The sequence below is a fragment of the Scyliorhinus torazame genome, chromosome 3 (genome assembly GCF_047496885.1).
Source record: "Scyliorhinus torazame isolate Kashiwa2021f chromosome 3, sScyTor2.1, whole genome shotgun sequence".
In the NCBI taxonomy this organism is placed as follows: Eukaryota; Metazoa; Chordata; class Chondrichthyes; order Carcharhiniformes; family Scyliorhinidae; genus Scyliorhinus; species Scyliorhinus torazame.
Window position 1 is genome coordinate 76,850,067 of NC_092709.1, and position 14,672 is coordinate 76,864,738.

Consider the following 14,672-nt stretch of genomic DNA (forward strand, 5'->3'; position numbering starts at 1 on the left):
TAAATATCCTAGAAGTTCTTGTCTGGCACCATTCTGGGAATACCATTGCCACAGGAGTTGCAGTGGTTCAAGGAGTAGGATCACTACCACCTTCTCAGTGCAACTAGGGATGGGCAACAAAGATAGTCTTTCTAGTCTTGCCCTCCACCTGAGTGCAACTAACAAAACAGTCATCACAATCTTGCTGCACAATTCACCATGGTATGGCTCTCTATTTATCCCATTCCTACCTGCATCAAAGTTATCACTCCATGTCCTCAAACATTCTCTTCTGTTATGGATTTGCCGAGTACCAACAGTAACACAAATTTAACAAGGCATAATAGGATGCAACCTGCCCAGCAACAGGTAGATATCTGCTAAGCAGTCACCAGTATTCAAAATGCCGGATGAGATGTGTCTCTCCCAATAACAAGATTAGTAGATAGGATCGGGTGTAAATCCTCTAATGGTAGAAATAGATTATCTAGACGATTGGGAGATCAGCGAGACATGTACATGCAATTTCTAGAGCCAAGGAATTTGAAGGGAAAGACAGCCAAATACACAGAACATAGAATCAAAGTGGAACAAAGGTATAATTGCCCAGACCCTCAGAAGCATGCAGGACAGTTGACACTAACAGCCTCAGAAGCAAACAAGTCACTTTCCAGCTAGCAGCCTGGAAGTTAAGTTTTACTTCTGACAGCCTTCAAGTCTTAGAGCCAAGATAGTGCGGAAACATTTGTAAAGGGAGTTTAAATGTCCTTGCTGGACCAGGAAAAGATGTTTCCTAGACTTGATCATCAGCCTTGGATAGTATGGTAATTATAAGCTGAATTTAACTTATAGATCTATCTAATTTATATGTTGTTTTGGGGAACATGGGAAGTCTTAAGGAGTTCTGAGATCATAGATATATTTTGGAACAAGGGTATGTTCTATAATAATACCCTTCCTAAGGCAAGGTGGTCAAAACTAGACACTTATTCCAGGTGCGCTCTAAACAAGATTCCATATAACTGAAGCAAGACTTTGCTATTTCTGTATTCAAATCTTTTTGTGATAAAGGCTAACATTCCAAGGGATATGGTCTATCATAATATCCTTCCTAAGGAAAGGGGATCAAAACTACACACTTATTCCAGGTGCGCTCTAACAAGGTTCCATATAACTGAAGGAAGACTTGGACTTCCGGTGGCGTGGGCGAGCAGGGCGGCCGCAACAACAAGAGCTCCCGCCGGTGGCCGCGATTCGCGGCGATTTCGGGAAATCCCCGAGTCATCAGCACCCCCCGACTATCGTCGACCTTTGGGGCCGCCACGAGCAGCCAGCGGGGCCAGTTTAAAAAACGGCGAAGAGCTCCGCACGGGTGTCGGGCGGCGGGGGGCTGAGGCGCCGGGCACGACGCGGCAGGTCAGAGTAGCGGGGGCGGAGCTACAAGGAGGCCGAGGCGGCAGGCCCGAGGCCAGGACACCATGTAGGGAGGGTGCTCCACGTCGGATGGCTCCCACCTAGGAAGAAGAAAGAAGTTTGAAGCCTGGTCCCAGGTGAATGCAGAGGAGAAAGAAAGAAGATTTAAGGAAGTTTGGTAAAAGTTTTTTTTTTCTCCCCCCCCTTTTTTTTTCAAAAAAGAAGAATGTCAGATTGATGAAGGGCAGGAGGGTGAAGGGGGAGAGAGAAGGAAGATAAAAAACAATAAGCCGCTAAAGGATGTGAAGAGCAGCGTCGAAGAAAGGAGGAAACGCGGGTTCGCCGCCGAAGGAGAAGACGAGCAAAGGTGTCGACAGGATGGCGGAAGCCGAACTGCAAGGCAGGGCCGCACTACTTACGGTGGAGAAGATGACTGAGGTGATGGCGGTGGAGCTGGAAAAACATTTGGTGAGGCACATGGAGGCCTTGAGGAAAGAGATGGCGGTCGTGTTGAGGTCATTGGTGGAGGAGGCAATCGGCTTGATGAGGGTGGAGGTGGCAAAGGCATCGGCCGAGGTGAGAGAGCAGGGCGAGAAGATGAAGGAGGTGGAGGAGGCGTGACACGACACAGCGACCAGGTCACCTCGATGGGGGATGAGCTGCGGAGGGTGGTGGAGGTTAACAGAGGACTCCGAGCAAAGCTGGAAGACTTGGAAAACCGCTCAAGGCAGCACAATTTGAGAATTGTGGGCTTGCCCGAAGGGACAGAGGGCCCAAGGCCAACGCAATACTTTGCTAAGAAGTTGGCGGAGCTGATGGGGGAGGGTGAGAGCCCCACCCTATACGAGCTAGACCGAGCTCATCGATCATTAAGGCCGAAGCCCAAAGTGAACGAGCCGCCAAGGGCAGTAATTATCTGCTTCCATAAGTTTTGCATGAAGGAGAAAGTATTAAGCTGGGCGAAGCAGGAGCGTGAGGTGCTGTGGGATGGTACTGCGGTTCGGATCTACCAGGACTTGACGGTGGAGTTGGCAAAAAGACGAGCGGCGTTTGGGCGAGTGAAGGCGGCTTTGTACAAGAAGGGGGTGCGATTTGGTGTGGTGTACCCGGCGAAGTTGAGTGTAACATATAACGCCAAAGACTTTTATTTTGAGACAGCGGAGGCGGCTGAGGCGTTCGTGAGAGCAGAAGGCTTGGCACAGACGTGAAGAGCGGAACTGGAAGAGAGACGGTGGACTGTGTTTGAGCGGCTGGAAAATGTACAAATGTTACAACTTTCTTTTTACTGATTTGTATTGAAATTTACTTCTCTTTGCATTGTTACAGAGTTCAAGTTAATGGCGTTCTGTGTTGCGACGGTAAAATGTTATGTTAGTGAATTGTAGGGGTTAGATTGTTGGGTTTGTTTTGGTGTTTCTTTCTCTGGGACTGGGTGGAAGGGGGTGAGAGGTCTTGGCAGGGGGAGCCACCCGCGCTAGCTAACTAAAGTCAGTTAGTGAACGGGGGTGAGGTGAGAGGAGGACTGTGGACTTTGGAGCCTGGAAAGCAGGCTTCAATGGGCCTACGAGGCGAGCAAGAGGAGGTGGAGGGATGGATGTTGGGGGATGTTTTTGTAGGGGGGGTTCGATGTTAACAATGGACAGGGGCGGGTCAGGCTTATGGGTCAGGGCCCGGTGGTATGATGATGGTGGATAAGAAAGGTGGGGGGGGTGAGAGACCCCCAATAAGGATAATCAAGTGGAACGTGAGAGGGCTAGGAGGTCTGGTCAAGAGGTCAAGGGTGCTTGCACATCTTAAAAGTTTGAAAGCCGATGTAGCAATGCTGCAGGAGACTCACTTGAGGGTGAAGGACCAGGTGAGACTTAAAAAGGGCTGGGTTAGCCAAGAGTTTCACTCCGGATTTGATGGAAGGGCTCGAGGGGTAGCGGTGCTGGTCAGCAAAAGGGTACGCTTCCAGATGGAGAAGGCGGTGGCAGATCAGGGGGGTACATAGAACATAGAACAATACAACGCAGTACAGGCCCTTCAGCCCACAATGTTGCACCGAAACAAAAGCCATCTAACCTACACTATGCCATTATCATCCATATGTTTATCCAATAAACTTTTAAATGCCCTCAATGTTGGCGAGTTCACTACTGTAGCAGGTAGGACATTCCACGGCCTCACTACTCTTTGCGTAAAGAACCTACCTCTGACCTCTGTCCTATATCTATTACCCCTCAGTTTAAAGCTATGTCCCCTCGTGCCAGCCATTTCCATCTGCGGGAGAAAGCTCTCACTGTCCACCCTATCTAACCCCCTGATCATTTTGTATGCCTCTATTAAGTCTCCTCTTAACCTTCTTCTCTCCAACGAAAACAACCTCAAGTCCATCAGCCTTTCCTCATAAGATTTTCCCTCCATACCAGGCAACATCCTGGTAAATCTCCTCTGCACCCGCTCCAAAGCCTCCACGTCCTTCCTATAATGCGGTGACCAGAACTGTACGCAATACTCCAAATGCGGCCGTACCAGAGTTCTGTACAGCTGCAACATAACCTCCTGACTCCGGAACTCAATCCCTCTACCAATAAAGGCCAACACTCCATAGGCCTTCTTCACAACCCTATCAACCTGGGTGGCAACTTTCAGGGATCTACGTACATGGACACCTAGATCCCTCTGCTCATCCACACTTTCAAGAACTTTTCCATTAGCCAAATATTCCGCATTCCTGTTATTCCTTCCAAAATGAATCACCTCACACTTCTCTACATTAAACTCCATTTGCCACCTCTCAGCCCAGCTCTGCAGCTTATCTATATCCCTCTGTAACCTGCTACATCCTTCCGCACTATCGACAACACCACCGACTTTAGTATCGTCTGCAAATTTACTCACCCACCGTTCTGCGCCTTCCTCTAGGTCATTGATAAAAATGACAAACAGCAACGGCCCCAGAACAGATCCTTGTGGTACTCCACTTGTAACTGAACTCCATTCTGAACATTTCCCATCAACCACCACCCTCTGTCTTCTTTCAGCTAGCCAATTTCTGATCCACATCTCTAAATCACCCTCAATCCCCAGCCTCCGTATTTTCTGCAATAGCCTACCGTGGGGAACCTTATCAAACGCTTTGCTGAAATCCATATACACCACATCAAAAGCTCTACCCTCGTCTACCTGTTCAGTCACCTTCTCAAAGAACTCGATAAGGTGTGTGAGGCATGACCTATCCTTCACAAAGCCATGCTGACTATCCCTGATCATATTATTCCTATCTAGATGATGATAAATCTTGTCTCTTATAATCCCCTCCAAGACTTTACCCACAACAGACGTGAGGCTCACCGGTCTATAGTTGCCGGGGTTGTCTCTACTCCCCTTTTTGAACAAAGGGACCACATTTGCTAACCTCCAGTCCTCTGGCACTATTCCTGTAGCCAATGATGACATAAAAATCAAAGCCAAAGGCCCAGCAATCTCTTCCCTGGCCTCCCAGAGAATCCTCGGATAAATCCTATCAGGTCCCGGGGACTTATCTATTTTCAGCCTGTCCAGAATTGCCAACACCTCTTCCCTACGTACCTCAATGCCATCTATTCTATTAGCCTGGGGCTCAGCATTCTCCTCCACAACATTATCTTTTTCCTGAGTGAATACTGACGAAAAATATTCATTTAGTATCTCGCCTATCTCTTCAGACTCCACACACAACTTCCCATCCCTGTCCTTGACTGGTCCTACTCTTTCCCTAGTCATTCGCTTATTCCTGACATACCTATAGAAAGCTTTTGGGTTTTCCTTGATCCTACCTGCCAAATACTTCTCATGTCCCCTCCTTGCTCGTCTTAGCTCTCTCTTTAGATCCTTCCTCGCTACCTTGTAACTATCCATCGCCCCAACTGAAACTTCACACCTCATCTTCACATAGGCCTCCTTCTTCCTCTTAACAAGAGATTCCACTTCCTTGGTAAACCACGGTTCCCTCGCTCGACGCTTTCCTCCCTGCCTGACCGGTACATACTTATCAAGAACACGCAGTAGCTGATCCTTGAACAAGCTCCACTTATCCAGTGTGCCCAACATTTGCAGCCTACTTCTCCATATGTGATTGTAACAGGGGCACTGGAGGGGAGATTAGTGGCACTGTTAAGTGTATACGGTCCCAATTGGGACGATGTGGGATTCGCGAGGAAGGTGTTTGGGGCTATTCCCGACTTGGACACGCATGAGCTGATTGTGGCGGGGGGGGACTGGAACTTGGTGCAGGAGCCAAGGTTGGACAGATCACGGCCGCGCTCGCTGGTCCCATCGGGGGGGGGGGGGGGCGAAGGCGCTGGCTGGGCTAATGGTGGAAATGGGAGGGGTGAACCCTTGGAGGTTCCTGCACTCAAGGGAACGAGAATATTCGTTTTTCTCAGCGGTCCATAAGGTATACTCGGGGATCGACTTTTTTGTGGTGGGGAAGGCTTTTGCTGGCTGGAGTCAAGGGGTCGGAATACTCGGCAATTGCAGTGTCAGATCACGCTCCACATTGGGTGGATATGGTGCTGGAGAAGGGGGCAGCGCAGAGACCGGGGTGGAAACTGGATGTGGGGCTTTTGGGGAACCAAGTGTTCTGTGAGAAAATTGAAAAGGTAATTAAGGAATATGTAGGTTTCAATTGTACGGGTGAGGTGTCGAAGGCAGTCGTCTGGGAGGCTCTAAAGGCGGTGGTGAGAGGCGAGGTAATTTTGTTTAAGGCCAGGGTGGATAAAGAGAAGAGGTTGGAGCGGCAGAGGGTAATAGATGAGATGTTGGAGGTAGATAGGAGGTATGCAGAGGATGGGGATCCGGCGAAGCTGGAAAAGAGGAAGGAACTACAGGCGAGCTTCGACCGACTGTCCACCAGGAAGGCGGTGCGCCAACTGAGTTGAGCAAGGGGTGCAGTTTATGAACATGGAGATAAGGCTATGTTAGCAGGTCAGCTCCGGAGGGAGGCAGCGGCAAGGGAAATTCTTCAGGTGAAGGATAGGGCAGGGAAGTTGGTGGTGGCCCTAGTGCTGATTAACTAGGTTTTTGAGGAGTTTTATGAGAGGCTGGACAAGTCAGAGCCACTCAGGGGAGGCCGTGAGATGCAGGAATTTCTAGATGGGTTGGAGTACCAGAGGCTAGGGGAGGGGGACAGGGCTACATTAGAAGGAGCAATAGTGGAGCAGGAGATAAAGGATGCGATTGGGAGGATGCAGTCGGGGAAGGTGGCAGGGCCGGATGGGTTTCCGGTGGAATATTATAAAAAATTTAAGGATAGGTTGGCACCCCTGATGGTGGGGTTGTTTGAGGTGGCGATAGGGAAGGGGGTATTGCCGCAAACCTTGGGGCAGGCATCGATTTCCCCGTTACTAAAAAAAGATAAGGATCCGATGGCGTGTGGGTCGTATCGGCCCATATCACTTCTGAATGTGGACGTAAAAGTGTTGGCGAAGGTACTGGCAGGTCGGCTGGAGGAGTGTCTCCCGAAGGTGATAGGGGAGGATCAGATGGGGTTCGTGAAAGAGAGGCAGCTGTTTTCGAACGTTAGGAGGGTTTTGAACGTTGTTCAGGCACCGGCGGAAAAGAAAGGAAACAGGTAGTTGTGGCATTGGACGCCGAGAAAGCGTTTGACCGGGTAGAATGGGGGTACCTGATGGCAGTGCTGGAGCAGTTTGGGATTGGACCAAGGTTTGTGAACTGGGTAAAGCTATTATATAAGGAACCGAAGGCGAGTGTCCGCACAAATAATATCAGTTCGAGATACTTTTCTCACCACCGTGGGACAAGACAGGGATGTCCTATGTCCTCCCTGCTGTTTGCACTTGCGATTGAGCCGTTGGCCATCGCATTGAGAAGTTCGGGAGCATGGAAAGGAATAGTGCGGGGAGGGGGGTGGGGGGGGGAATAGAGCATAGGGTGTCCTTATATGCCGACGACTTGCTGCAGTATTTGTCAGAGCCGAGTGCGTCGATAGGAGGAATACTGGAGCTACTGCGGGTATTTGGGACTTTCTCGGGGTACAATTTGAACCTGGACAAGAGTGAGTACTTTGTGGTGTCTCGGCCGATGGTGGGGGCAGGGGTGGGGGGGTTGCCATTCCGTGGAGCAGGGACTCATTTTAGGTATCTGGGGGTGCAGGTTGCCCGGGAGTGGGGGAGGCTTCGCAGGTACAACATCACTAGTTTGGTGGGGAGCGTGAAAGCCGATCTGGCAAGGTGGGATGGCCTTCCTCTGTCACTGGCAGGTCGGGTACAGGTGGTTAAAATGAATGTGTTGCCGCGATTCCTGTTTATTTTTTAATGCCTACCGATTTTCCTGCCAAAGTCTTTTTTCAGGGAGATTGAGGGAAGGATTACCTCATTCATATGGAGGAGGGAAGGTGGCCAGAGTGAGAAAGGTGCTGCTACAGAGGGGCAGGCAAGCAGGGAGTTTGTGTCTCCCGAACCAGTTGTACTACTACTGGGCGGCGAACGTGGAGAAAGTGCGGAGCTGGGTCAGAGGCGTTGATTCTCAGTGGGTCAGAATGGAGGAGAGTTTGTGCAGGGGATCGGGGCTGAAGGCACTTGCAACAGCGCCGCTCCCGATAGCTCCGGGGAAATATTCAGGGAGTCCGGTAATAATAGCTTCATTGAAAATCTGGAGGCAGTTTCGCCAACACTTCGGGTTGGGTTTAGGGTAAAGGGAAATGCCGATTCGGGGGAACCACAGATTTGAGCCAGGGAAGTGGGATGGAAGTTTTCGGAAATGGGAAGAGAAGGGGATTAAGACGCTAAACGATTTGTTTCTTCGTGGTCGTTTTGCAGGATTGAGGGAGCTGGAAGCGAAGTATGGGCTAGAGCAGGGAGAAGTGTTTAGGTACATGCAGGTTCGGGATTTTGCCAGGCAGGAGATACAGAGCTTCCCAGAGGAACCGGCCTCCACATTGCTGGAGGAGGTGTTGATGACAAAGGGACTGGAGAAGGGGGCAGTGTCAGCGGTGTACGAAGCTATTCTGGAAGAGGATAAGGCACCACTGGAAGGGATCAAAGCAAAGTGTGAGGAAGAGCTGGGAGAGGTTATAGAGGAGCGGGTCTGGTGTGAGGTGCTCCGGAGAGTGAATGCCTCCCCCTCATGTGCGAGGTTGGGGCTGATACAGCTGAAGGTGGTATATAGAGTGCACCTCACGAGGGCGAGGCTGAGCCGATTTTTTGAAGGAGTAGAGAATGTGTGTGAGCGTTGCAGGGGGGGGGGGGGGCTGTGTGTGAATCACGTTCATATGTTTTGGTCCTGTCCAAAGCTAGGGGAGTACTGGAAGGAGGTGTTTAGGGTAATTTCCAAGGTGGTGCGTGTGAAACTGGACCCGGGTCCCCAGGAGGCCATATTCGGGGTGTCGGACCAGCCAGGGTTGGAAACGGGAGAGGAGGCAGATATCATAGCCTTCGCCTCGTTGATCGCCTGAAGGCGGATCCGGCTGGGATGGAGAGCAGCCTCTCCACCCTGTGCCCTGGCAGGGCGGGGGGACCTGTTGGAAGACTTAACCCTTGAGAAGGTTAAGTTTGAACTGAGGGGAAGCTCAGAGGGGTTCTACAAGTCATGGGCACTATTTATTATGCACTTTCAATAACTGGATAACATCGAACATTAGTTGGGGGGTGGGTGGGGGGGGGCTGTGTAGATTAAGGGTGACTACGGGTAATCCCTGATTCCTTTTTGTCATTTGTTTATGTAAACATGCGGGTTGAGGTTTGGGGGTTGGTGGGCGGATGGGATCGTTGTTATTATGGGGATTGACATATCTTGCTGATTATTGTTTATTGTTGATGGGTGTAAATGTGGGAGAAAACGTGAAAAAGGAGGAGAATAAAAATATATATATTTTTTTTTAAAACTGAAACAAGACTTTCCTATTTCTGTGTTCAAATCTTGTTGTGATAAAGGCTAACATTCCATTAACCTTCCAAATTTCCTGCTGCCCCAGTGGAATCCCTATGGGGGTTGTATTTGTACGTGTCAAGATTACTATAGAGCCAGGGCTGATGCCAGGATGATGGAGATAGCAATAAAAGAGATTCCCGCCATGACTTTCCTCAACCCCAATGGGAAGATTGTTGTGGCAATAAACAACTTGATGAACTCTCCAAGTGATCTGAAAAGGACGATGCCCCCAAAAGGGAGGAACTAAATTCAATTAAAATGATCAAAAACAAGACCAAAAATAAAACTCAGGATTCTAAGGATCACCGAGTTCAGGATCAAGTCCCGGGCACCCAGCCAGTGCTCTTGAATCCCTCTATGCCCTGCCAACCTTGTCCACCAATGATTGATACATAAGCTGACACCATAATGGACCCCAGAATGTAAAAACAAAGATTTGAGGGTACCAATTTATAAAATGTCATTAGGGTAAAACATTGTGAGATACAAATTTTGCAGAATACCTATTACTGTGTTCTAAATCTAGATTAACATATCCAGAGTCTGTGGCTGCAAAAGTGCAATTAGGATGTCCTAAAAGTGAGATCATCATTCATTACAACCATGTAATTGTTTATCTATATAAGGCTAATGGAATTTTGTTTATAGAAATAAGGTTCCCTAGGGTTAAGATAAATGAAGAGTCTTGATAAGATGGTCATAAGCCAGTTGGTGGGACAGAGATGATGTAATTAATAGGAGGAGCCAGGTCCTCAGCAGACAGTTTAGCTTTGAGTTTTTCAAGGAGCAAAGCTGAGCAGCAGCTTTTCCCCAAGGCTGTCAGGTTAAGCAGTAATCTGGGACTTCCGGTGACGGCGGGCGGGAGGCGGCTGCACAATGGAGGGCTCCCGTTCGGGAACGGCATTTTCGGGGCTTTAAGCCCGGTCCCAGGGTCCACGGAGGCGGCAGAAGCAGGGAGAAGGCACGGAGGAGGCACAGTGAAGACACAGGAGGAAAAAAACCCCAAAGAAAAATGTCGAGGGTGAGCAAGAAAACGGCCGAAAAAAAACCAGCTGAAGTTCCGTCGGGGAGTGGAAAGGTCACCGCAGGGTCACCAAGGAAAATGGAGGCTGGAGCACCAGGGAAGGCCGCACTGCTTACGGCTGAAGAAATAACTAAAGTGATGGCTGCGGAATTTGAAAAGCAGTTGGCGCAGATTGCGAAATGCATGGAGACGGTGAGGAAGGAGATGAGGGAGGTTGAGTGTGCTGGTGGAGGAGGCGGTTTCCCCGGTGAGGACAGAGGTGGCGAGCGCAGTGGCAGAGGTGCGAGAGCAAGGGGAGGCGCTGAAGAAAGTGGAGGAGACGTTATTGCAGCACGGTGATCAACTTGCCTCGATGGGGAAAGAGATGCGGAAGGTGATGGGTGCTAACAGGGATCTGCGAGAAAAAATGGAAGACCTGGAAAACAGATCCAGGCGACAGAATTTGAGGATTGTGGGGCTGCCCGAAGGAGTTGAAGGACCGAAGCCGACTGAGTATTTTGCCGCGATGCTGGCAAAATTATTGGGGGAGGGCCCCTCCCGATATGAACTGGATCGGGCTCATCGGTCGTGGAGGCCTGTACCAAAGGCGAGTGAGCCGCCAAGGGCAGTGACTCTGTGCTTCCGTAGGTACAGTGTGAAGGAGAAGGTCCTGAGCTGGGCCAAGCAGAAGCGGGTGGTGCAGTGGGCTAGAGCTGGTATACGTCTATACCAGGACTTTACGGTGGAGCTGGCAAGGAGGCGGGCTGCCTTCAACCGGGTGAAGAGGGTACTGTACATTAGCAAGGTGCGGTGCGGCATTGTGTATCCAGCGAAGCTGAGGGTGACTTACAAGCTCAGGGACTTTTATTTTGGAACGTCGGAAGCAGCGGAGGAGTTTGCGAAAGCAGAAGGACTGTGGCAGAACTGACAAATTGAGGAATGGCCATGTGCCAATGTAACCTCATGACTGTATTTTCTTCTTTTTTGTATCACTGCGTGCGGGTGTAGAGACTGAAGGAGCCAATGTGGTATATATTTGGACAAAGGAAGGGACATGACTTTCACTCGAAATGAGGGTTCTTTGGGGTGTAGGTGGATATGCGGGATTTGTGTGCTAAAAGGGGATCTTTGGGCTTTCCCAGGGCCGGGCAAGTGGGAAAGGGACCCGGGCGGGGGCCTCCACGCTGGCCGGTTTAAGCCGGCCAGTGAACGGGAGTGAGGTGGGGGGAGGGGCTGCGGCCATCGGAGCCTGGCAGAACAGGGTCCGAGTGGTCTAGCCGGGGTGGAAAGTTGGGGGGAAGGAACCGAGATTGTGAGGAGTTTTACAAGAGGCGGTGGACGGGAGGAGCTGGAGACCGGGGGGGGGGGGGGGGGGGGGGGGCGGGGGGGGAAGAGAGAGCTGTGTAAGATTAAGGGTGACTACGGGTAATCCCGGATTCCTTTTTGTCATTTGTTTATGTAAACATGCGGGTTGAGGTTTGGGGGTTGGTGGGTAGATGGGATCGTTGTTATTATGGGGACTGACATATCTTGCTGATTATTGTTTATTGTTGATGGATGTAAATGTGGGAGAAAATGTGAAAGAGGAGGAGAATTTTTTTTTAAAAAAAGGTTAAGCAGTAATCTGACAAAGACAGAAAGTCTTGCAACTTGTCTGAAAGGATCTCTCTCTCTCTCTTTGAGCAATCTTTCCACAACACTCTGCCCAGAGGACAGCAAGTATCCCTGTACTTGCTAACTGTATTTCCAAGTAGTCTTTGACTTGTAATGGGTTTTACTTGATTGGAAATAGAGAAGGGATCAGTTAGAAGTTAAAGTGCTTCCTTTTATTGTTAAGAATTGTTTAACTATTAATTGTAAACTATTTTCTGTGATGTTAATGTAGTTTAATCCTGTGCTAATAAGAACTTTTGTTCTTTTTAAATATATTTTTATTCTCCTTTTTTCCATTTTCATCAAAAATACACCTAACAGATGACTAACAATAACAAATTCAATGGAAATCCCCTAACCATCAACCCCTTTATCCTACAAATCCCCAACATCTCAAATACAAAACAAGAAAGAAAAAGAGAATCCACAGTGATCCCATACATAATCATCAATAACCCATACACTCACGGCAGCACAGTGGTTAGCACTGCTGCCTCACTGCGCCAAGGCCCAGGTTCAGTCCCGGCTCTGGGTCACTGTCCGTGTGGAGTTTGCACATTCTCCCCGTGTTTGCGTGGGTTTTGCCTCCACAACCCAAAGATGTGCAGGTTAGGTGGATTGGCCACGCTAAATTGCCCCTTAATTGGAAAAAATGAATTGGGTTCTCTAAATGTAAAAAAAAATACACTTATACTGCCTCCCACATAATGTTCGATGTCATCCAATTCTTGAAAGTGCATGATAAACAATGCCCATGATGAATTGTAGAACCCTTCCATCCTTCCCCTCAGCTTGAACTTCACTTTCTTGAGCATTAAAAATTCCAGCAGGTCCCCCCGCCATGCCGAGACACAGGGCAGAGAAGCCCAACAGGACCCACCTTCGGGCATCAGTGAAGCGAAGACTACGACATCTGCCTCAGCACCTGCCTCCAGCCTTGGTTCAAACCTCACGTGCACCACCCTCGAGATAAACCTGAAGACCTCCCTCCAATACCCCTCCAATTTCATACAGGACAAAAACATGTGATCCTGGTTTGCGGGGCTCCTCCCACAGTGTTCACGCACATCCTCCATCCCTTGAAAGAATGGGCTCATCCTCGTCAGGTGCGCTCCATACACCACCTTCAACTGTATCAGCCTCAGCCTCACGCACAAGGTTGAGGCATTCACCCTCCGGAGCACCTCAGACTATAACCCATCCTCTGTGCCCTACCCCAACTCTTCCTCCCACTTCGCTTTAATACCCTCGCCCAGAATCAGAACATTTGTTTTAATATATCATATCTCTATTAGTGGAATCACTCTTGGATCCTTTCCTCACAGTTTTACAAATTAAAAAAGGTGTTTGGTGTTCTTTTCTGGTATCCTAACAAATGTTGGAGTTTTGTCCAGCATCTTAACAGTATACAGAATCATAGTCACCCTAGTAATAAGACTGGTCCCAAAATTATCCGGTCCTCTCATTACAGGACAACCAGATATAAAACATCCTCCTAAAATCTTAATCTGGCTTGTGGATGCATGCACAGACCAAGCCAACAGATTAAAATAAGTTCAGGCCCAACTTTATCAAACATGCTAAGAAGAGGAGAAAAGTACCTCTTAGAGCAACTCATCCCTCATCTGCAAAGTCACCCAAACCAATGTGGCATTATAGATATTAAGTTTCACTCACCTGATGCAAGCTGGCACAAACCCAAAACACATTGGCTTATTCAGACCACAAAGGGAAATTTGATCTTCTGAAATCTATTAAAAAATTAGAAGAACGAGGTGCACTAATTAAATGCATTCTAAAACTAATTCATCATCGTTTGTTGTTGCCAAACAAATGGGAGGTGGATATTAGTGGTCGATTATACGGCCTTAAATAAAGTCATAGCCTTGCACCCTGCACAACACCAAAATGCTGCAGTCCTCGCTTGAATCAAGAGGGAAAGAAATAAATCCTGTACTTTATAGAATGCTTTTGAGTGTTTGTTAAAGCAACATGGGGCGGCACGGTAGCACAATGGTTAGCACTGTTGCTTCACAGAGCCAGGGACCAGGGTTCGATTCCCGGCTTAGGTCACTGTCTGAGCAGAGTCTGCACATTCTCCTTGTGTCTGCGCGGGTTTCCGCTGGGTGCTCCGGTTTCCTCCTACAAGTCGTGAAAGAAGTGCTTGTTAGGTGAATTGGACATTCTGAATTCTCCCATAGTGTACCCGAACAGGTGCCGTTGTGTGGTGGCTAGGGGATTTTCCCAGTAATTTCAGTGTAGTGTTAATGTAAGCCTACTTGTGATGCTAATAAAGATTATTATTATTTCTTGGAACCAACCAGAGAGCAGGTGTTCTTAGACTTGGTATTATGTAATGTAAGAGGATTAATTTACATCCTCAGATAAAGGCACCCTTAGTAGAAGCAACCATAATAATAATAATCTTTATTAGTGTCACAAGTAGGCTTACATTAACACTGCAATGAAGTTACTGTGAAAATACGACCACATGACTGAATTCTACAACCAGCTTGAAAGGGAGAAGAATGGGTTGAAGGCTAGTTTTTTAAACTTAAATGAAATGAAATGAAAATGAAAATCGCTTATTGTCACAAGTAGGCTTCAATGAAGTTACTGTGAAAAGCCCCTAGTCGCCACATTCCGGCGCCTGTTCGGGGAGGCTGTTACGGGTAAGTGTGTGAGCATGGAAGCTGAGATAATTGAAGTG

At 48.6% G+C, this 14,672-nt stretch overlaps 1 protein-coding gene across 1 annotated transcript in view; it reads right to left on the minus strand.

The window, feature by feature from the left end:
* The window catches only part of alpk1 (alpha-kinase 1), a 217,095-nt gene that overhangs the window by 190,802 nt on the left and 11,621 nt on the right, over positions 1-14,672 (minus strand). Inside the window, exon 2 of the mRNA XM_072495881.1 lies at positions 13,640-13,713. The gene's annotated coding sequence lies outside the window, so the exon portion shown is untranslated. The remainder of the gene's footprint in view (positions 1-13,639; positions 13,714-14,672) is intronic.